The 24,511-nt window shown below is 36.3% G+C and overlaps 1 long non-coding RNA gene across 1 annotated transcript; it reads left to right on the top strand.

Moving 5' to 3' along the window:
- Positions 1 to 1,059: 1,059 nt before the first annotated feature.
- Positions 1,060 to 4,150, top strand: LOC145585090 (uncharacterized). Its single transcript, XR_014100555.1, has 2 exons — positions 1,060 to 1,432; positions 3,717 to 4,150. It is a non-coding gene; the product is annotated as an uncharacterized LOC145585090 (long non-coding RNA).
- Positions 4,151 to 24,511: the final 20,361 nt, after the last annotated feature.

Below are 24,511 nucleotides of genomic sequence, written 5' to 3'. Positions count from 1 at the left end.
CCTCTGAACAAAGAGCTTCTTTTTGATATCATCTTCTGAATGATGTGTCCACACGTCTCTAAACAAAGAGCTTGATAATAGCACTACAACAAATCATCACTTGTGCCACAAATTATGCCACGGGAATTCCAAATTTGTGGCATAATTTCATCTAGCAACGGGAAAAATGAACTATAATACAAAACCTAAATAAGAAGATTAATTTATGCCACGAGCATTTATTTTCCCGTGGCAAATATCTCACTTGTGCCACGGATAACGCTTTTCTCGTGGCAAACTTTACATTTGTGCCACGAGTAGCCCTTTTCCCGTGGCAAACTTTACTTCTGTGTCACGAATGGTTTTTCCCCGTTGCAAACTTTACACAAGTACGTGTCACAAATAATAATTTTCCCGTGATAAGCAGCATAATACACTTATGTGACTTTTTTATGTTTGTTTTTTTTTTTCCCCAAACAATGACTACAAGTGTATATCACTAATCGCTAGTTTAAAAAACTCAAAAGACACCAAAGGAATGCATTAGTTTTACATTCTTTTTCACATCATCCAATTTCAATTTCACAATTTAGGGTTTTATCCTTAATTTTATTCTCATCAATTTAGGATTCACCTAAACGCATTTAGTGAACTATTGTTTATAGTTATTGAACTCGATTTTGTTGCTATGGAATTATACTAATAGAAAAAAGCAAAATCACGTTTATAGAAAGACACTAATTTTTAGTGGATGCGTAGACCGAAAAAAAACCCAAAAAATTTGGTTAATATATATAAATCGGATTAGACATTAATAATCCGTTAAATGAAATCGGTGCCCAAAAAACTCAATGGTAACGTTTTTCATTTGATTTTGATTAGTAGTAATTTTTTTTAGTCATTCATTCTTACCCCAATAGTCCAAGACAGCAATGCTACGGTGCTACTGGGCTATTGGCTATTCCATATAAAAAAATATTTTTTAAGGAAGTAGTGTTGTAGTAACTATACAATAAATTTTTATAATTAAAAAAAAAACAGTAAATCGGTAATACCCACTTATGCAGTTATGCATATGCTTCATCTTTCTCCTCTCAAAATCACTGTATTATATTTCTCGTAAAAAGAAAATAAAAACCTTATGCTTCATCTCTCTCATCTCAAAAGCTCTCCATGACTCCATCTTCCTCGTCACCTCCACGACTTCCTTACATCCATGCCTGATTGCCTTCCTCCATTAAACGGCCTTCGACACATCGTCCTCGACCATCGTCTACAAGTCTTGGATTCAATTTTTGTGATTAATAAGGTAGAATAAGAATGAAATTTCCTCAAGATCGAAAATATGGCGCCTTAATTCGAGAAAAATAAAAAATTCCAGACTGAATTTTGAACCAATTTCAGTGGTTTCATGCCATAATTCAAGCAAAAACAAATTTGAATCAAATTCGAGGTTAGGGTTTCTGGTTTATTTAGCTTTGCGTTTTTTGGGGCTTTTTAGTCCGATTATTCATGTTAAATGCTTTGATTTCTCGGGTTAAATTGATGCAAATTGTTCAGCAGTTAATTTTAATGAATCCTGTTTGGCTGTTTCCCCCAAAATTCTAAACTTTTTTGAGTAAATAGGTGAAACAGCTTTTGATTTTTGTTTATTTTTATAAATTTGCTAACATTGTGTTTCCTTATGCATGATTTGTGTTTTAAAATTGATTTCAATTTAGTTTCGCGTTATTGAACTTGCAATTCTTTTTATAAGGTGAAATTCCTTTTTTTTCTTTATTTAATTGGGTTGTCTACGTCAAAAACAGTTTCATCAACTATTCAACTGGTGTGTCAATGCTGCCACCCTCTGAGAAGTGAGAACTTCTGAACTATTGATTCTTTCAACTCCTTAAGTCTCTGTTAGGAGTTTTGAGTTCAACATGAAGGAAGCAACATTATAATCCTTATTAGTTATACTAATTACAGATTTAGGTCAGCTATTTTACCAGAGAAATATGGTATCTGATAGACAAGAGGTTTCTGCGTATCTTGGTAAGCGTCTTGCATGTTTCTATATAACTGACCCAAGTTTGAATTCTTCCGTATGCTATCTCTTGCTGCAGCTACAAGCTTGTTCCTTAAAAGCTGTTTCAGAAGCTAGTAAATCATCTTAGAATCGCATCTCTTAGATTTGAAAATCTATTTGTATAAATGTGGGAGTTCTACTTATGCATGAGAATATGAGATGCTTGTTGACTTCAGGTTCAAAATTAACTAAGGTTTCTGCATAATAGTTTTTTTTTGTTCTCAATACTTAGGCAACAAATTAAGCCACTTACATTTATAACCATTTATAGTCACATTAATAAGGTGCCCAGTGAATGCCCAACTTGAAGTGATTCTAACTAGTCCTGTATGCTTTATTTGAAAAAAAAAATATTATATAGCAGCCTGTCATTGTATTTAGGCCCCTTTTTTATTATCCTGCACTCATGCTAGTCCATATTTCCAGCTTCAGTAGGCAATGGTGTTGATGGATGGTCACAAAGAAAATGCATTTCATATAAACAGGTTTCAAATATTGTTTGTAGTTGTATAACTATTAGCCAAGTCATGAGTGAATGATACCCGGTGTTTGAGAGTAGCCAAGCTTCTTGTATGTATGGGAGATTGATGAACGACTCCATGGAGGGGGGAATACCTATAAGACCACGAAATATGACCTTTGGAATGTCAATTTGACAAATAATAATATTTATGAAACTTTAAACTAAAGTAGAAAATCAAATCTTACTTCAAACATCATGAAGAAATTAGATTAAATCCTGGGATAGAACTCTTACCAGAAAACCAAGTAGAATACGCTATAAACGCCTTGATGATAGTCCAATTTGAATAAGCACTAGGAGACCATGGATTTGGACTGAAAAGACGCCTAGGAATCCCATATGGAACATTATGAGTTGAATTTTTTTTTTAATATACTTTCACAATTCGTATCTTTATAAAATCTAAACGTTTTTTTTATAAGTTTTGTGATTTTTTTAAAAAATCAAATTAGTTATGTTTCTTGAATTTGGTGATGGATGTTTATTATGTATATCTGCATTTTGAATATAAATTATGGTCATATGTGATATAAGTGGTTGTTGATGAGCAATTGATGGTAGAAATCTACGCCTTCACATTTACACTTTACAAGTTTTTTACCTTAGTTGATATAATGTGTTCCGAAACAAATTTAATTGTGGTGAAGGGGGAATATTGACAATCACCAGTATCCTTGCCAATGTAACATATGTAAATCGTGAGATTGATGGTTTGAGCTTTTAATTCAACCGATTCTTTTCAATGAAGTTGTTTGATGTGAAAAAAATTTATTTGAGAGGGGATGTGAACTTATTATTAATCTTGCTCCTTTTAATTTATCAGAGACTGTAGCAACCTATGTGACTCCACAACCCCTTGCTCTGAAAAGGAACTCTCTCTTTCAAGGAGGCTTGCAGCCACATAACTATTGTCTTCCAGTGCTCAAAAGGGTTATCCATAATATGTGCATTAAAATCAATAATGAATTAAATTAAAAAAAATTTCTTCTTTTTTTAGGGTGAGATTTTAGATAGGGTTTGTAGTTTGCTACGACTAATCAAGCAAAGAAAAGCCGTAAAATTTGCTCTGTTGAGTTTTGACATGAATTTCTATCATATTTTCAGCTCTTTGCATGCTCTGATTGTACCTTTTGGCTGTACATGCAGGCACTTGTTTAGCAGCAACTAGTAGGAGTAAAAAAATATTATCTTGGACTGATAATGGTCCTCATGAGAGGTGGAAGAAATAATGTTCTTGTGGATGTGCTGGAATCTTTAATGCTCCTGTTGCTCTATCACTTTATGCCAAAATATTTGAAGAGGTATGCATTCATAACAGAAGTAGAAGTGGCTTAGGGTGGTCAGAGAAAGTAAGATGTTTTAGATGCTCCAAGATTTGCCACTACTGTTGTTGTATTTGGGCGCTGCTGCTGCTGCTGCAACTACTATTGGAACATTGTTGTTGCTTCTGCTTCTACCTTGTTGATTATTACTGCTTCAATTGTATTGTACTCTTAAGCATTTTTTTTTCATTTTTTTGGATGAACAGTGTATATTTACAAGCTATATATTAATGAAAGTATCTAAGTTTTATGTGTATATATGCACTATGTCAATTGATCAATTTGGGTGAACAAATGCACAACCGGTGTCTAATTGCTATTTTCTACTAGTGTTTGTAGCCAGGTAATTTTTTTTTGAATAAGAGCTTATTAGCCAAGGTAGTATTTTTGGCAAACAAGCTATTTAGTCACAGTAATATTTGTGGCAATGATATTTATTAGCCACAATAGAATTTGTGGCAAATAATTTATTAGCCACATTAATATTTGTGGCAATGATTTTATTTGCCACGTGAATTACTCGTGGCATAAAACTTCAAAATTTGCCACAACATTTGTTTTCCCGTGGCAAATTCCTAGCCACGGCCTCTTGTGCCATGGGAGTAAATTTCAAAATTCCCGTGGCTAAATTACATAGCCACGTGAATTTTAAACTTGTGCCACGTTTTTACTCGTGGCACAAAGGTCAATTTGTTGTAGTGTAGGATGCCCACGCGTCTCTGAGCAAAAGAGCTTGTAAATAGGAGATCTTTGATGATATGTCCACGCGTCTCTGAACAAAAGAGCTTGAATGATATGCCCACGCGTCTCTGGAGCAAAAGAGCTTGATGGAAATGTTCACGCGTCTCTAAACAAAAGAGCTTTGATGATATGTCCACGCTTCTCTGAATATAGAGCTTGAATGATATGCCCACACGTCTCTGGAGCAAAAGAGCTTTGATGGAGATGTTCGTTGTGATAATATTCTGAAGAAAAATTTCCGAAGACCAACGTTTGTCGATCTCTAAAGCTCGCCTGAACTTTGCTTCTGCTAAAACCAGTATGTCGGTGTTTCTGTGATGAGCCAATTCTTAGGTGCTTTAAGCTAAGTGAGACGATCTTTCATCAGGTCGACCACTTATTGTGATTGTAATCAAACTGACTACTTAATCATGTCAAATTGCTGATAGGGGCTAACTGGCGTACCAAGGAACCCGAAATTGCCGTATGAGGTCGAAATCACCTTTCTGAGAGGCTTCGAGCTCTGTCGCTGCTGAAATATCTCTAGCGCCAAGAATTGACTCTGTCGCCGAACGCTGTGATAGGGTCTTCCCTATTCTGCTGCACCTGTATTTATTTTTGACTATAAAACTTTTCCAATCTCTTTAATTATCTTAGGGTTGACCTAAGGTTTAGCATTGCTTGACTCATCGACTTAACACGACTCAAGGTATAAACTTGACTTTCTGTGATTGACTGACTCGAGGTTGACTCGACTCGAATTAAAATGACACGTGTGACTCGTGACCCGTGTGTGCATAGTGTTGACTCAATGTGACTCAAAAATGCAAAAAAGCAAAAAATTTCCGTCATTTTTGTGGAGGGTACCGACTTTCTCGCGAAAAAGAATTGAAGTTTTGAAGATGCATGTTGAATGAGCTTAGTTAAATGTTGTTTGATACTATCTCTTTAGGTGCAAGGATTAATCCATCCTAGGCTATCTCAACTGTTGACTCTATGGTGAAAGTATTTGGGTAACTTAGGCCCGGAGGCTAAGCACTTCATACTTCGTGATGCAATGAAAATTGATAAGTGATGAGCGATGTGACAAGGCATGCTTTATGTTAAGATTCCATGACAGAGGGGTTCCTAAGGAAAGTATATTTGGTCATGTATCTGTGATGTGTGTGAAAGTGACACTAAAGTTAGGCCACAAGGGCTAAGTGTGTGGAAAGATATTATTTGAAAAAAGAGTCAAATGATAGTGACTCTTAGGCTAGGGTAAGCTAATAATGTAAGGATCAAGCCCCCAAGTCTAGCTCTAAGTGAAAAGGGATGAGCATAGGAAATCCCTTGATATGATCATGGTGCAAGTGTGTGAATGTGAATATGAATGCATGTTTATTACGGCCGTACCTCGATGTGAGGTTGCCTACGTATCCGTTAAGAATCAGGCCGAACGTAGCTCTAGTCGAACCTCGCACAAGTGTATGTATACCTCAAAAAGGTCTTTTAAGGGTTGTAACGTGGTTAGGCTAAAGTTTATAGAAGAATAAGGGGATAAAGGCTCAAGACCCTAGATAAGCCCCCAAGGTGTGCAACCTCGCTTTCGAATCTTTGTATTTTTATGCTTGAGTTCCTACTCTTTTTTAGCTCTTTTTGCTTTAGCATTTATTTTATTTTTATAAGTGTGGGAAATCCCGATCATGCGGTCTATCACTCACTTGGCATTCATGTTTCTCAGGCACGGTACCGAGCACTCGATAAGAGACGCAATCTGAGACGTGTTCTTATCGAAGATATTTTCATATTAAAGACATTAGAACACTTGCCCTTTTGTACACTTTTATGATTATTTTATTTTTGCTTATTCTTATTTTGATCTTTTGAATTACTCAAGCTTTTGTTTAGAATTGCATAAGTTAAACACCATCCCAAAGGTTAGGTTGATGTAGGTTGAAAAAAGAAGGGTCTATCGTTAGAAGAGGCCTAAAAGTGGTTTATGAAGAAAGGATTGTATAATTAGAAAGGTGAAAGGAGATATGATGTGGCTACAAGGGGTGCCTCAAATCATTGGTATACTTTGTGCTTAGTTTGACATGTTTTTTTTTTTTTTTTTTTTTTTTTTTTTTTTTTTTTTTTTATGCAATGCAATGTGATGATCATATGTAAGAGAATAAAATGCTCATTTTATTTAAGGAAAAGAAAATATATAATGATCCTACAAAATAAATCTAAGGAGAATAAAAAGGTGCCTATGCTAGACTTATTGGGGAAAGGGTAAATAAAAAAGAAATAGAAAAAAGAGGTCACGAAATCTTGTCGTTGAAGCTCGCCTCTTGTCTTGTGTTGTTTGCTTTATCATCACTCGCTTTCCTTGTAAACTGGAGGTATGGGAAGCTTGTTGTTATCAATCAAATGTTGGATAGCCTCCTTTAGCTTCCAACAGCTCTCAGTAGCATGACCCCTACCTTGGTGGTACTTGCAGTGTTCGTTTGGATTCCAACTAGGCAAACTTTTATTAAGTGGGGGATCTTGAATAGGCCCAATGGGAGTAATGATTCCCTTGGCATGGAGTCGATCGAAAGAATCATCGTAGCTAATTCCAATAGGGGTAAATTCCCTTTTCGGTTGCTTTCGATTACCCATGGCTAGGATCTCACTATGGTCAAAAGTACCAACACTATTACTAGAGTAGGTGTTTCCAGAAGAAGAAGGATTGTCGTTCTTCTTCCCTTTACAGCCACTGTTACTATTGTCATTGATCTTGGCCTTCTTGTCGCGCGGAGGAACATGAAGGAGATTTGAATCAATGAGATCTTGAACACGATCTTTGAGGGCGAGACATACTTTGGTGGTGTGACCACGACCTCTATGGTATCGACAATAGGAATTTGGATCCCAATTGGGAAAACGTTTTTTAGGCGGAGGGTATTGACTGGGACCAATGGGGTGGATAAGACCTTGATCGTGAAGACAATCAAAAGCTTCATTGTAAGTCATTCCTATTGGTGTGTATTCTTCAATGGTCCGTTTTGCCTATGGATTAGGAGCATTGAGTTCTTCCTTAAACCCTTGGCGAGAATTTTGTTCGATGGTCATTACTTGATTTGCTAATCCTTCTACCACATTCAAGAGCATGGCAACGACATCTTGCAGTTTTCGAACGTCTTCTTTTAAACTTGACGAGTCTTCCCTTGTATTATCTAAGAAAAGACTTTCATCCTCCTCAATTATGGCCACTTCATCGAGAGAGGTCATATAAGTTGTCTCGATCATGGGCTCTCCTACAGGTGTGATAAGAAGTGATGGATCGAAGGATGCTTGGTCATCTTCGATGGCTAGAATCTCGGAAGTTTCATTGTTATCGATCAGATCTTGAATAGCTTCTTTGAGTTTCCAACACTCCTTAGTGTCGTGACCCTTTCCTTGATGATATTTGCAGTGCTTATTAGGGTCCCACTTAGGTGGCCTGGCTTCTGGAACTGGATCTTTGATGGGCCATATGGGCATGACTAGTCCTTTGTGATGTAACTTCTCAAAAGCTGTTTCATAACTCATGCCAAGTGGAGTGAACACTCTTTTTGATCTTTGGATTCGTGGTTTAGAGGCGTTCGTGGCATGTACTTCATTAATGGGAGAGGAAAAAGAAGGATGGTCGTTCTTCTTTCCTCTAGCACTGTTGTCTTTCAAAAGGTCATCTTCAATGTCAATGCCTATGTTATAGACAGCCTTAAAAGTATTCAAATTGTGTTGATATTTTAAGTGTTTTGAATGCTTCCCTTAGAGATTCTTGATAAACATCCTCACAGATTCTTTTTCGGTAGGAGCCTTGACCATATTAGTGGAAGTTTCCCTCCATTTATTGAAGAAAGAAGTGAACCCTTCGTTTTCCTTTTGTTTTAACATCTCAAGTTGTCTGTGGTCTGTTTCGTCTGGATGTGGCACTTATATCTATCAATGAAAGCGTTTGTTATCGACTCCCAAGAAGAGGTTTTTTCTTTCTCGAGAGAAAAGAACCATTGTTGACAAACGGTTTCGAGAGATAGTGGGAACAGAGAGGGGAAAACCTTCTTATCGATACCCTTAATGCTCATTATAGTTTCAAAAGCTCTTAGATGGAAGTAAGGGTAATATGTTGCCTTGAATTTAGGGATGTCAGTGGCGTTGAACTTATGCGGAAGAAGTTCCTTGTCCAGCGAGACCCCTTGTGAACTCATGCCCTGAAATTTATATTCACTAGATAGCTTTCTCAAGCTTTCTTGCATGAGATTCATTTGTTGTTGCTTCATGGGATCATCGATCTTGAGTGTGAGTAGCTTCAGTGTCTCAGTCACGGTGACCAATTGGTTCCTAAGCTCATTGACTTCTTCTTGACTTGCCATTATCTTTTTAGCCTTCCTCTTTTGACAAATCGGTTTATCAAAAACCGAGACTTGAACAAAGAGGTTGTCCTTGATTAATAGTCCTTCTCTCCTCGACCAAGTACTGTGGAAAAGGAATTTGGGAATATTCATCGTTAATTATTTGACTCAAACTTTATTCAACATGCAATGGATGGAGGAAGTGAAAAAAGATTGGAATAGAATGTGAAAGAAGATTTAGATGGAGGGATATGAAAAATTAGGAATAGAATGTACCCCCCAACTCAAATGACGGAAAAAGACCGACTCATGCATGAACCTAAGACATGGTCATGGTGGCGTATACTCAAAGTGTGTGCCAAGACTAGTGAGTTTAGGTGATATGTTAAAACTCTTGTTATGACCATGTGGCTTGACTATGCGACTAGACTCAAGCAAAGACTAAGTTAAGACTTTACGTATATGCATTAAACTAGACAGACTGGGGTATTTTAGTCATAACTTTTTATCCGTGACTCTGATTAGGATGAAACCAACACCAAATTAAAGATAAAACTTGGGGCTACAGATCCATATGATTTACGACTCGTAGCTCTTCCTAGAACTCCGGCTATGACCAAAACAAGTTGACGCTTGTGCAGTATACGGGAATAAAAATCCGGGTCGACTTAAAGGAACTATGACTCGATTTTATGTTTATTTATTAGCTCAAATTAATTAATTAATTAATTAAACAAAATCCTTTAGTCATTAATCAGTTTATTTAGTCTTAACACAAGTCAAACAAACGGTTAAGAGAAACATAGAATATATGCACAACAAATAATGCACAATTAGTCAAGTAGGCACAATATGATGCAATGAGTTTGCAACCTAACCATGGCTCTAGTTCTCTAAAGTTCGGGATATGGTTTAGTCAATAGAGGGTCCATGGTAAATTTTCCAGATGCACCGCGCGGAAGCCTAACCGTGAAGGGTTGGCGCGAGTGGATGGGACACCGCGAGTTTTAGAAAAAACTCGCTTCCATGGTTTGGTGAATTCAACAATCTCGGATGTACCCTTTGTTGCACGGAGCGTTTAATCAGGTAGATGGATCATGAATTCCCAGAAGGTTATGTCCATATGTAGAACACATATGGGTTTCGAAAAAGTGAGAAAAAAATTCAATCAGGAAGTAGGATCGAGCAAACAATACGAAAAACCGGTCGAAATTAGAACGCATATTTCTGGCTCGGTATTGGGGGAGGTTGGCGCCAGCAATTAGAGACTGGCGCCAACTTTTAACTGTAGCGCCTGGTGCCAATACTGGCGTCTGGCGCTACGGCTAAAATGTTGGCGCCAAGATCTGGCCTCTGGCGCTACTTCCCACATGCCTCAACAGCTTTCTGTGCTCGATAAAATTTTCCAGTTTCGCGCGGTGTTATTTCGGTCCTAGTTGTGAAAGATATTTCTCAAATTTCCTACGTGTAAAATCCTATGCTTTTAACTCATTACGGATGGTCTTTCCAATGAGATCTTTTTTATGCATATGACAATAATGTTAATCAAAATTACGCACATGAAATACTTAGAACGTTTCGAGTCTCATCCACTCATTCTAAATCATTGCCGAAACAAATTCAGGAATTAAAAGAGAAATCCTCCCCAGTGGAGTCGCCAAAAACTGTAGGGAATAATTTCAAGCGTTAAACCCCTAGCTTGAATCCCACTGTGATCATACACTAAAGTACGGTGGCGTCCAAAAGGGAAGAAGATAGAGCAAAAGAGTCGCTAACAAGTTTGAGGAACTTGTAAACCGTTCATGAGGTGACGGCTACACCCCTTAACGATCTAAGAGATTGTCAACTCCATAAGGTCTTGAACCAAATAAGGGTTCGGGGATGAAGGTACAAATCCAACCTAAAAGAGATTGAACCTGCCCTAATAATAGGCCTCTACTTTATTCTGATCGTATTCATGTGCGCTTTCTAATTAACATACAATCTATAGGTTTAATTCTAAACCTGTTTATCTATGTTGGTTGAATATAATGCACAAATAAATCTATTGTTGGCGATCACTTGAAATTATAATCATATTAACCCTAAACAAGATTATTAATATCTTATTAAGCGTGATTACAAGTACAAATTCCCTTTAAACATGCATAAAAGGCGTGATCAAGCAATAACAATATATCAAGCAACATAATAATAATAATAATAAATATCATGAATAATAATTATAATAATAATAATACTCATAATCATAATAATAATATCATCATAAATAAAATAATCATCATCAAAATAATAATAATAATAATAATATTCATAATCATCATAAATTATAACAATTATAATCATAATCATGTTCATGTTAATATTAAAGCATGATAATAATAGCAAGATCCTAGGCATGATACTAACAAGATTAATAACAAACCCTAGCATGTCATTAAGCAATAAAAATCAAATCTTTAGCCCTAACATGATATTAACAACCATAAATATTAGGAAGAGAATAAAAGGCATCGTAACAATCATATTTAATATTAAAATTACCCTAGACATGATACTAGGAATATCATAATAACAATTTAAACATGGTTTCTACATCATAACATCAATAAAAACCATTAAAGTACTTACTTTGATGCTTCGTACCTCTTTCTAATAACAAAATACACACGTTAGTAACTTCAAGAAAAATAATAAACAAACAATTAAATTTAATAATTGAAAGAGAGATTTGGGACCAAACCCTCAGAAATTAAACATTTCACGTCTAGGGCGAAGGCAACTTCGAATATGGCTAGGTGTTTCTAGATCTCATGAATGCGGAATTTTGTATGCAAAAGATTAGTTTAGAAGAGAGAAAGAGAAAGAATTGAACGAATGAATGATTAAAGAAATCTTAATGAGAATGAGAGAATTAATTCAATGAAAACTAATTGTAGGTGAATATTAATTAAAACTGATTGTTGATGAGAATTGGTGAATGAAAACGGAGTTTTATGATGTTAATTATTGAGAAAATCAGCCAAAAAGATAAAATTAACAAAATAAAGTATTGGCGCACGAAAAACAGAGCTGGCGCCAACCCTGGCTAACTAGCGCCAGACACCAACACTAGCGCTAGGCGCCAGGCCTGGTTCCAAGCGCCAGGCGCCAGGCCTGGTTCCAAGCACCAATGCCTGGAGTCAGGCGCCAGACCTATTTTTAACGCGTTTTCGAAAATCAGATAAGTTTGCCGTACTGGAGGATAAAATGGTATCTTTTCCTCGAAAATGCTTTTTTATTTAAATTAAAACTCTGAAAAGTCAATAAAAGTCAATTTATCAATGCTAATTGAATTAGGAATGAAAAGAACCTTCTAGAAGAATCTAGAAGACTAAAACCATTCCTTATTGCATTAGGAATGATAAATCATATTAGGCCCTCCCCTAGATCATTGGGCCGCATATAAGGCTCAAACCGGGCCCAGTTTAGTAAATTGGCCATAACTTCCTCAATATTCATCGGAAACTGGCTTATAATATATCGTTGGAAAGGTCTTTGCAAGCCCCATCCAACTACATAAATATTGGACCCATATCATGGACCAACCAAACTGGATTGACTGTTTTATTTTAATAAGTTTTCAAAAATAGAGAGAAGAGAAAAGAAATTAAAACTATCCGCAACACTAGACTTTCCACACTTTACTTCATTCGATTATGATTCGACGTGAAAGGTACTCATCACTGGGTTTGGATTTGGGGAGACACAAATGGGTGTCTACACCGTGCCTACAACAAAAGAGTACACAAATGGCCTTTGAAAGAAGGGGACTTTGTGTCATGGAAAATGGAGGGAAGCGGTAGGGCCAATGAGCAAGGCAAACTAACGCCGAATTGGGAAGGTCGCTACCGAATCTAAGGAAGTAAAAGGCGGCATCTACCACCTAGAAACTCTAGACGGTAGGCGGCTGCCTAGAACATGGAATGTAGACAACCTTAAAAATTACTACTTCTAAGACTTGTAAATTTTTTGTAAATATTAAGCTATCAATGAGAAATTTACTTCTTTATCTTCAAAGTGTATTTATTTGCTGTAGACACAAACGACCCTTAATGAGGATACCGCCTGTGCATATTGCATGTGTCCAACTTTAAAAATGAAACTAAGTTAAGAATCTTTGCGGCTAAACAATAAAGAGGCTAATGGTTGGATGACATTTATATTTATGAATTTGTCTGCTCCCATATGAGTATGGCATCTGGCGACGCACATACAGGCGAATTCGTCGTAGAGAGCATATCCCATTTGGGTGGCACATTGCTCTATAAACATATACAGATGAAAAATATTGAACGACATAATTAGTTAACTCATAGCTATTTAACGTAAGTAATCTAAAGAGAACACAGTTGGACTTGGAATGAGGCTGTGTCTAGGAACACATCCGGAATCCACATAAAGCTCTTACTTAGATTATGGCTTGAAATTATTAACCTGTATAGAGTCTTCCCATTGGGATAGACGGGTGTATATATAATTGGATTGTAAATACCCCGCCTAAGGATAAGCAGTTCACCCGCTTGTATTACATTGAGGTTGAAAAAAATGGTGTCCTTCGAACAAGTGTATTATTCTAATAGCGGGTTCAGAATTATTAGAAAGCTAATATATTCAATAAGGTCAAGTAATCGGAATGCTTGGGTGGAAACCGCTTCCGATCAGTAATATTAATGTATAATTAATATTACAGCTTAATCTTGACTGAACCCTTCGGGTCACACCATAGCAAATATACGAACCGAATCGACGAATAAATTCGGAAGAAATTAATTCGTCGCCCGAGTGTTAAATATTTAGACGTCGGAAATTCGAGCTTGGAGCGTCGAAATCGAGCGTCGGAGAATCTCAAATGTCGAGCCAAAATTTAGGATTTGGCGAGACAGGAAAATGCTTCAAGTAACAAGTAAAATCCTAGCCACGCAAAAGGCTAGGAAAGCGCGCCCAATAAGTGCGTGCCACGTGGCAGCACACATGGCAAAACACCATGTGGCAGCACACGTGGCAGCCATGCTGGCAACCACCTAGTGGCAGCCGCCAAGTGGCAGTGTGCCACGTGGCAGCGCGCCACGTTGGCAGCGTGCCACGTGGCAACGCGCCATGGTGGCGGCACATGTGGCAAGAGGCCGTGGACCTGGGTGACAGGTCATGGACACGGGCCAAAATAAAATGGCCCAACCAAACCCAAATTGGGGCTCAAGGTTGGGTGACACATGGTTAGTTCATATTGCATGTGAAATGCCTTGGTGACCAAGTGGGACAGTGGTCCTCACCTAACCATGTGACACTTGTTACTTGTTCCTTGGTTTATTTAACTAAGGGTTGAATTCATCAATCTTTCCATGTGGGATCTTTTTGTGAAAAAGTCCCACATTGAATGATGAGTGGAATTCATAAGCTATCATTCCTTATAAATAGCCAAAGCATTGCTTGAGAATTCTTTGCTTGAGTGGGAGTTAGAAAGAGCATTGCATATTGGCAAAAACTCTTAGACTCCATTAACAATTGGGTTTTGGTCGGACCTTGCTAACTCCAAGGTAGCGGACCTAAAAACTCGGTGTTCATCCTTTGTGAGTGGATACCGTTGGAGGCTCGGTATTTTCGGAGCTAAAGCTTTCAAGTAAGAGCCCATTAGGTCAGGCGAAGCACACGTCAAAGGTAAATTCCGATTTTATCCTTTTATGTTTATTTGTTATGCTTTATGGTTTTATTAATTCTGAGTGGTTCTTTGGATCGGGGTTATTTCCGTGGTAAGTTGGACTTACCAAACCCCAACAGCGGTATCGGAGCCACGCTTGTTTATTTTTAAAATCATAATATTTTTCAAGGTGATTTTTATGGCTTAATTTTTCTGGTTTAAGTTGCTAATTAGATTAGTAGCTCGTATCATCTATTTTAACCTCGTATTTAAGCTACCTTCAGCCCCGAACCCAGATTTCAACCCAAAAATAGTGAATTTTGGGTGGACAAGGTGTTCTGGAAATGGTTTTACCCTTTAGGATTCGGTTTTTAGCCAAACAAGACAAGAAATGCTATTTTTGAGGGTTTTTTCGTATTTACGAAAAATTTTAAGTCTTTCTAACCTTGAAAATTAATTGCATATTTATGGTGGTTATTTAATTGGTTCAATACATATTTTATATGCAATTTTAAACCTCTTTAGGCATGATTACTTGGTAGTAATTTGTTTTTGAATGCTTGGTTTTATTTTTTCACATAATTGCAAACTAATTGCATTAAGTGTGAAATTGTTTTTCTTTGAGGCTTCCAAGTATTAAAGATTCAATCTTTAATTATGTTAAGTGATTGAAACTTTATATTACTAAATTCCATGAATTTTTGTTAAACTTTGTTGATTTAATCATTTTTTAGTTGATTGGAATCATAAAGTTTGAAACTTTGTGGTAGAAAAATTGTTTATCTTCATATTGGAAGATATAATTTTTCAAGGATTCACAAGTATTAAAGTTGGAATCTTTATTGAAATTATGTTCATTTTTTCCAACTCCCTCTTATTTTGTCAAAAATTCAAGATTAATTTAAATTAATTAAATTAATAGTGAGTAATTGCCCTCTTATTATTTTTGTTGCACCAAGTTAAACCAATTTAATTAATAGCGAAGAGCTGTGTGCTGACTTGGTGCATAAGGGGCGTATGAGATGATGCTAGGCGTATCGAGTGCGCGCTGCCAAGCAGCGCCCAGCAGCATTACAGCGCGCAAGGCTGATGCTGCTAGGCAAAAGCTAAGCACTTGTGTGCATGTGAGTGCTCAAGGATGCTAGCCTTGGGTAGTCGATGCTCTTTTCTCTCGGCTTTAATTTTGCTTTTTATTTGGCCGTTTTGTTTATTTTAATTTATTTTATTAATTAAATTTTTGGAGGCTAGGCCTCAGGTTTTTTGAGCGGCATTGGCAAAATTTATTTTGACAAATTTTGGGAATTAATTAGATTAATTAAGTTGGATGCGGAATTTAGTGGGAGCTTCAAATGTTAATTGTGCTTATTTACATAACTGGTTAAAACAACTTTGAATAGTTTTAATTAGGCGTATTAATTGGATTAACCACCTAGATTAGTTACTAGTTCACGCGTGTTCATTCATTGTTACTTGTTTATCGTTGTAAAAATACATGGGCCATTCACAAATAGTGAATGGATGAATGGAATGTATATTCTCTCACAGGTTTTATGAAATGGCAACTAGTGGGGCCCGATTAGGATAGAAAATACGGACCGCGATCTGTGATGTATTTTTGTAAATCTAAATACGGTCTGCCTACCGTTGAGTATTTTTGCACCTTAATTTTTAGATTAGTCCTAATCGTAGATACTAGTAGTTGCATTTAATTATGGTCATGTCTTGAAGATGGAGGTTCTTGGATGACGTATGTAGCCATGAAAGTTGCAATGAAGACCTTTTGAAAATTTGAAGATCTCAAGGAGTCATGCTAGTTGCCAAATACATCTATATTTATGTTTTTCGATATATATATATATATATATATATATATATATATATATATATATATATATATATATATATATATATATATATATATAAATTATATGTTAGATGCATGTTTAGGATTTCAAATGTTGTGATGATTAATTAAGTTCACTTAAATAAACCAACATAGAAACCCTAGGTCCCTAAATATTGAGTAAAAACTTGCTATTCCAAAACAACACTTACAAGCCGAACGAGGGTAGTGGTGGGCTACACAAAAGCGAGGCATCACTACCTCTCCTAGGAGCGTAAGGCATACCGGGTATGCAAGTTGGTTTTGGTTGTACTCAACTATATGAGTGATGGAGTCCTAACATATCGTGGCAAAGTGAATAAATTATTGAGAGAGCATTAGATGCGACGATTTATTCAACCAAGAGTGGCTTGGAGCCATTAGCAAAGCGTTGCTGACCTTAGGAAATTGAGTGTTAAGACAAGCCAAAGCATGCTTAACCACTCTTTGTTTCTTCGGATCTTGGAATCGACTTATTCTCGCCAAATGGGGACAATTTTAATGCGTGGATAAGAAGTTTAATAAGATTGAAGATTTACATGAATACCTTTTAATTTTAAAACTTATTATGTTATTTACTTGATAAATGGTTATACTTTGCACTTATATTTGTAGAATTCCAAATCAAACTGTATTGTTTTCCATGATTGGTAAAGGAAATCTTTGAGAACGGTTCTAAAAGAAAAGTAAATCATTTCTAAAATACAATTCTCATAAATGACTTTTATAAAGTCCGAAAGGACGGTTGGACATCATGTATTCAAAATACTAGGTAGTTTTGATAAAACATGAAGTATTGAGTTGCAAACTCAAATTGTCAATATTGATAACCAACATACCTTTTCGCTTAATACATAGATGATTAGGACTCATTGATGTATTAATCCAAGCGTTAATTGAAGGAAAAAATGGAACTTTATTTTACGGCGCATTAGATGCTTAATTATGCCTAACAAAGTATAAAAGTCAAAGACTCTTAAAGAAATGGTTCTTAAAAGATTATGAGATAAAGTATGATAAGAAATATAGGAAATAAGGAACAAAGAAAAGGAATGAGAATCCATGTTATTAAAGTTAACTTAGCAATTCGTTATCTTCACATGTATCGGATATTGCTTGAGTGTTCCACTTTGAAAGAGACCTCAAACTATTGAAGATAAGCTAAGTTATCGACTTGCAAGCTTAGAATGAAGCAAGTGGTGCTACATCAGTTGTAAGGTCGTACGCTTTGTTTAAAGACCTTTAAGCTAAGGCTGGAACAAATAAATGGTTATTGTGTTCCATAATCAGCAATTGATCCGCTTACACACGAAAGACTCACATTCAAAGCAATGAGCAATAGTTGCAAATTTATTTGAATGGCATGGTTATCCAAGTGTTAAGTCAAGAATGCTTGATTATAAACAAACATTTCCCCAACATGATAAACTCATCAAGTTCAAGTCATGGGCTTGATTTGCGTTCCAAACATCTTTAGCAATGTCATATCGACAAGAACATACTCAAGGCTCTATTAGATAGGCTCTTTGGAATCGTTCTAAGACAAGCAAGTCTTACTTGTTGAAACCGACAAAGTAAAGAGCTATTGTTCTTGGTATAGACAATTGACTCCGAAAGCTAAAGAGGATTCATTTACTTCAACGTCTCACAAAGAATTTGAAAGAATATGGCTATATTCATCAAATGTGAACAAACTTGACCTTAAATAGTTCAAGAGTTCAGTGAAGTACGAAATCGACTTGGCAAGATATCAAAACGTCTAGATTAGATCGAGCGATGTTTGCTTGAGCTAAGCGTGACCATCACAAAGTTATGAAATTGAAATTATTCATAAATAACACCACAAAGAACATAGTGTGTCTTCATGGAGACCTTGATGCCATTTAAAAATGACTCGAACAATGATGGATCACATCCTTTCCTATAAAGTTCTTAAGATTTGCACGAAGGACTAATGTTACACTAAAAAAAATGTCGAATCTAAGAAAGGACACCATATTCATTTATGGATAGAATTAACTTCTAAATGTCTTTTCAAGTATATGTCTAAAACTTTTAGCCACAGTGGGAGTTCATTGGCTCAGTGGGAGCTAAGTGACTTAGTGGGAGCTCACCAGCTTAGCAAGAGCTAGATGGTTAAGTGGGAGCTTAATGGCTTATTAAAGGCTAAGATAGCTCAAGTGGGAGCTAACTGTTTGTTTCATCACAACGAACTTTTACCCAAAGACAAATACATGTCTCTTTGTAAGCATTCAAATGAGACCATGGGCATTACCTCCACAACCTAATTGAGAACATAGTGTGTGTTACTCTAAGTGGTGTCTTTCTGGAAAGTAACACGTTTTCAAAACGAAAAGTGGGAGGAAAATGAACTCGATGACCATTGAGCTTAGCAACAAACTAGAACTGAGAATGTCAGAAGACCTTAAAAGGACTTTGTGAGAATGCTTGATCAAGAATACTCAAAAGGACATTACAAGTGCCTTAAAAGAGAATTCATTACTCACAAAACATCAGAAATGTTGGAGTAAGATCAACATAATAAAAGGGCTTTGGAAGCGCCTTGAAACTCAGAGGTTGATGCAATTGCCCCGTATAGGTATAAAATTCACCAAAGGCTTGGATTGAATCCTATAAATTTCTATTAATTTAGAAATAAACCTAAGACTTACAAGAATACTATTTACTATTAGATAGTAAAGGAATAATGTCTTGTAAGATAGATACGACAAATCCAAATTCCGAATAATGGTTAGAGGCCATAAAAATTCGAGATAGACTTCATGTTTGATAATCATGTTTGAAACTTGATTAATTTGCATAAAGGGTGAAAGACCCACCGATTGCAAATAAGTTTTCAAGGAGAAAACTAACAAATGTGGAAATGTATATGCATACATAGCTAGGTTGGATGAAAAGGATACAATTAAATTCACGGAGTTGATTTTAATAAAAACCTATTCACTAATCGGAATGCTAGAGTCTTTTTCCTGATTGTTTTAGAAAAATTGCTCATATGAAATATGGCAAAATAGATACCAAAACCAGCTTCCTAAAATAGGATTTTGGAAGTGACTATGAAAATAGTCTGAGGGTTTAGAAAAACTAAATAATGCTAGATTTGAAAGCAAGCTCAAGGAATCCGTTATGGGATTTAAGGAAGCATTGCATATAGGAATTGGAACGTGTTTTCTCATAAAGTTAATAAGAGGATTGGCTTATGGAGAAACATAGAAATTCTGATGAATAAGAAGTTTAGTGCGAGCAAAAGTAAAGGTCCAACGAGAAGTTTACAAACTCTATTGTGAAATAACTATCAAATGCTAAATGCTTAGCTTTGAAAGTATTTTCGACAATGGACCAAGCAAAAGACGATACTTAGTACATATTGGGTATTAAGTTCTATTGTATAGACTTAATAAAATGTTTGAACGTGTAAATGAGTTTACCATGTTAAACATGAATTGAAGGACTTTGAAAGACTTCCGACCCGTATGTGTAAAACTAAGTAAATGTTTGAACTAAGTATAAGCTAGGCTAAATACTAAGTCAAACATGAAAGACTCTAATAGAGACTTTCAACCATATCACGCAGCAAACTGTTTAGCAAAGACTCAATGAAACTGAACGAGCTAAAAAAAAATACAAATTGATGGAATAAGATTGAGAATTACTCTGTAATTTAATCCATCATGTACGCTGTGATGTGGAATCGTCGCACGACTTACTTGCTTAGAGCATGTGAAGTATGTATTTAGTACCAATCAACCTGAATCTATGTAATAGATTGTTACATTATGGCCAAGAACATCCAAAGTACATGGATAAGTAACAGGATGAGTTCTTGACTTGTAGAAACAAATACGATTTGAGCATTGATGTTGCAAGCACAAGCCTTAAGAAAGATTAGATCCTTAACAAGGAAGCCGTTTATAAGCACGAGCTAACAATAAGTCGTGGCTTGAGAATGGTAACATGGACGTGGATCCATGTGTAATGTGCAGGAATTTAAAGAAAATTTCCATGATCACAAGTGATTAGGGTATCCCAAATCATTATGAGCCGTTTGGAATGAAACCCAAGAAAAGCATCATCAGGAAGTCTACTAAAATATATATTGAGAATATTTTTTCCTTAATGGCGATAATAAAGAAGATGTTCTATGGAAAGTTCGTTGCTGAACGTTAATGATTGTAGGTTGTCAAGTTGAAGGTCTCAATCATAAAAATGAGTGGGAGCCATCACTTCGACAATAAATCCTAAATTACATATAATCCATGACACTCTCAAATTTTATCATCTTATTATGAAAATGATAAGTAATGAAGATGCTAAGATTAGTAAAGTAGTTATAACTAAACCTATGCACTAAGTGAACGAAAACATTCACAATTGCATGAAAGAAATCAAGCGTATTAGATATGGGTGTGATTTGTATAGATGTTTTATAAAGAGTGATACTCTTAAAACATTCGGAAAAACCATTTATCATAAGATGAACCATTCAGGTTTTGGAGTAATTTAAAATTTCATGCAATTTTTTATCATTCCGTTTGCTATTTAATTGTGGTTTAGAATTAAATAATGAGTCCATTTGATTCTTTGAATATTCAAAATAGGGTATCAAGACCAGTCTTTGTAAGGAAACACATATTAAGTGAACGTCGAATATTATAATCTAAAATTGTCCCTAATCGAGGTCATTTAAACGATGGACGATTAGTGACCAATTGAGATTAGTGTGTACTCTGATTTATAGCACTGTTTCTTGTGCTACGAGGACATGATTGTCATAAAATCATTTCCACAGGTATAGGTTTAGAACCATACTGGATAGACCTATGAGAATACTTTAAGAGATTAAAAATAATTATAAGTATACTTCTCATTATGGCTATCGAAACCTATTTCCTTGACCATGAGTATTGTGAGTTCTCTTGTTTGAGTACTAGTCCGTTTTGATGTTGTCAAACGTCTGCTGTAATAGGAGATTATAACGGCAACACTCGGGCGGTTAGGTCCTCTCAGTAAGAGGAGCTGCATTACAAGACTGTGAATGTCCCCCTACTAAAATAGAGAAGTTGTCTTTGTTTTATACAAGGCCTCTCGTAGAGCGAGACTGTAAAAATGCATGGCCGTGTTCGGATGGATTTTAGAAATCATCTGTTTATTGACAGTCGGACTCGGAATCGAGAAACACTTCTGGACATAATAAGGATGACGAAATAATCTTACCTTATAGTTCATGAATAGACATGAAGTGACATAGGAAAGGGGCTATACACTAAATGCACACTTGTTCGGAAAAACAAGTGGGAGATTGAAAGGAATGGTGTCCTTCGAACAAGTGTACTATTCTGATAGCGGGTTCAGAATTATTAGAAAGCTAATATATTCAGTAAGGTCAGGTGATCGGAATGCCTGGGTGGAGGCGGCTTCCGATCAATAATATTAATGTATAATTAATATTACAGCTTAATCTTGATTGAACCCTTCGGGTCACACCCTAGCAAATATACGAACCGACTCGACGAATTAATTCGGAAGAAATTAATTCGTCGCCCGAGTGTTAAATATTTAGACGTCGGAAATTCGAGCTTGGAGCGTCGAAACCGAGCGTCGTAGAATCTCAAATGTCGAGCCAAAATTTAGGATTTGGCGAGACAGATTTGGCGAGAAGGGAAAAATTCTTCAAGTAACAAGTAAAATCCTAGCCACGCGAAAGGCTAGGAAAGCGCGCCCAATAGGTGCGTGCCACGTGGAAGAACACATGGCAAAACTCCATGTGGCAGCACACGTGGTAGCTGCCAAGTGGCAGCCACCTAGTGGCAACGCGCCATATTGGCGGCACGTGTGGCAAGAGGCCGTGGACCCTGGTGACGGGTCATGGACACGGGCCAAATTAAAATGGCCCAACCGAACCCAACTTGGGGATCAAGGTTGGGTGACAAATGGTTATTAGTTCACATTGCATGTGAAATGCCTTGGGGACCTAGTGGGAAAGTGGTCCTCACCTAACCATGTGACACTTGTTACTTGTTCCTTGGTTTATTTAACTAAGGGTTGAATTCATCAATCTTTCCATGTGGGATCTTTTTGTGAAAAAGTCCCACATTGAAAGATGAGTGGAATTCACAAGCTATCCTTCCTTGTAAATAGCCAAAGCATGGCTTGAGAATTCTTTGCTTGAGTGGGAGTTAGAAAGAGCATTGCATTTTGGCAAAAACTCTTAAACTCCTTTAACACTTGGGTTTTGGCGGATCTTGCTAACTCCAATGTAGGGGACGTAAAAAGTCGGTGTTCGTCCTTTGTGGGTGGATACCGTTGGAGGCTCGGTATTTTCGGAGCTAAAGCTTTCAAGTAAGAGCCCATTACGTCGGCCGAAGCACGCATCAAAGGTAAATTCCGATTTTATCCTTTTATGTTTATTTGTTATGCTTTATGGTTTTATTAATTGCGAGTGCTTCTTTGGGTCGGTGTCGTTTCCGCAGTAAGTTGGACTTACCAAACCCCAACAACGGTATCGGAGCCACGCTCGTTTATTTTTAAAATCATAATATTTTTCAAGGTGATTTTTATGGCTTAATTTTTCTAGTTTAAGTTGCTAATTAGATTAGTAGCTCGTATTATCTATTTTAACCTTGTATTTAAGCTACCTTCAGCCCCGAAACCATATTTCGACGCAAAAATAGTGAATTTTTGGTAGAAAAGGAGTTTTGGAAATGGTTTTTCCCTTTTAGGATTTGGTTTTTAGCCGAAAAAAGACTAGAAATTCTATTTTCGAGGGTTTTTTGTTTTTACGAAAAATTGTAAGTCTTTCTAACCTTGAAAATTAATTGCATATTTATGGTGGTTATGTAATTGGTTCAATACATATTTTATATGCAATTTTAAACCTCTTTAGGCATGATTACTTGGTAGTAATTTGTGCTTGAATGCTTGGTTTTATTCTTTCACATAATTGCAAACTAATTGCATTAAGTGTGAAATTGTTGTTCTTTGAGGCTTCCAAGTATTAAAGATTCAATCTTTAATTATGTTAAGTGATTAAAACTTTATATTACTAAATTCCATGAATAATTTTTAAACTTTGTTGTTTTAATCATTTTTTAGTTGATTGGAATCATAAAGTTTGAAACTTTGTGATAGAAAAATTGTTTATCTTCATATTGGAAGATATAAATTTTCAAGGATTCACAAGTATTAAAGTTGGAATCTTTATTGAACTTATGTTCATTTTTCCAACTCCCTCTTATTTTATCAAAAACTCAAGATTAATTTAAACTAATTAAATTAATAGTGAGTAATTGCCCTCTTATTATTTTTGTTGCACCAAGTTAAACCAATTTAATTAAAGAATGGTTCTTAGGAATTATTTTGGTTAGATGCACTTTGAAAATTTTATTTTAAGTTAGACTTGTTTAAATTTTCATTTTTGCTCAATGAATTAATTTTAAAATTAATTTAGAATTGATTAGAGATGTCACACAAAATCGGGAATTAATCCCGAGGCACAAACACGCAAACCAAGGCACAATAGCCATGTGCATCCCTCGGCCAGCTGAGCTGCTCGCACAGCCCACATATAGTTGTCGAGGGACGAGGCTGCTGCGCTTGGTGCGTGTGGTGCTAGGTGTGTGCGAAGAGTTGTGTGCTGACTTGGTGCATAAGGGGCATGCGAGATTATGCTAGGCGTAGCGGCAGTGCTAGGTAGCTGCAGCTAGACACACATCGAGTGCGCGCTGCCAAGCATCGCCCAGCAGCATCACAGCACGTAAGGTCGAGGCTGCTAGGCAAGCGCTCAGCACTTGCGTGCGTGTGAGTGCTCAAAGGTGCTAGCCTTGGGTAGTCAATGCACTTTTCTCTCGGTTTTAATTTTGCTTTTTGGCCGTTTTGTTTATTTTAATATATTTTAATTATTTTATTATTTTAATTAAATCTTTGGAGGCTAGGCCTCAGGTTTTTTTGTAGCGGCATTGGCAAAATTTATTTTGACA

The sequence above is a fragment of the Chenopodium album genome, chromosome 2, assembly GCF_948465745.1.
Source record: "Chenopodium album chromosome 2, dcCheAlbu1.1, whole genome shotgun sequence".
NCBI classification, from domain to species: Eukaryota; Viridiplantae; Streptophyta; class Magnoliopsida; order Caryophyllales; family Amaranthaceae; genus Chenopodium; species Chenopodium album.
Note: the sequence above shows the minus strand (reverse complement) of the source record. Positions and strands in the feature narration are given on the sequence as shown.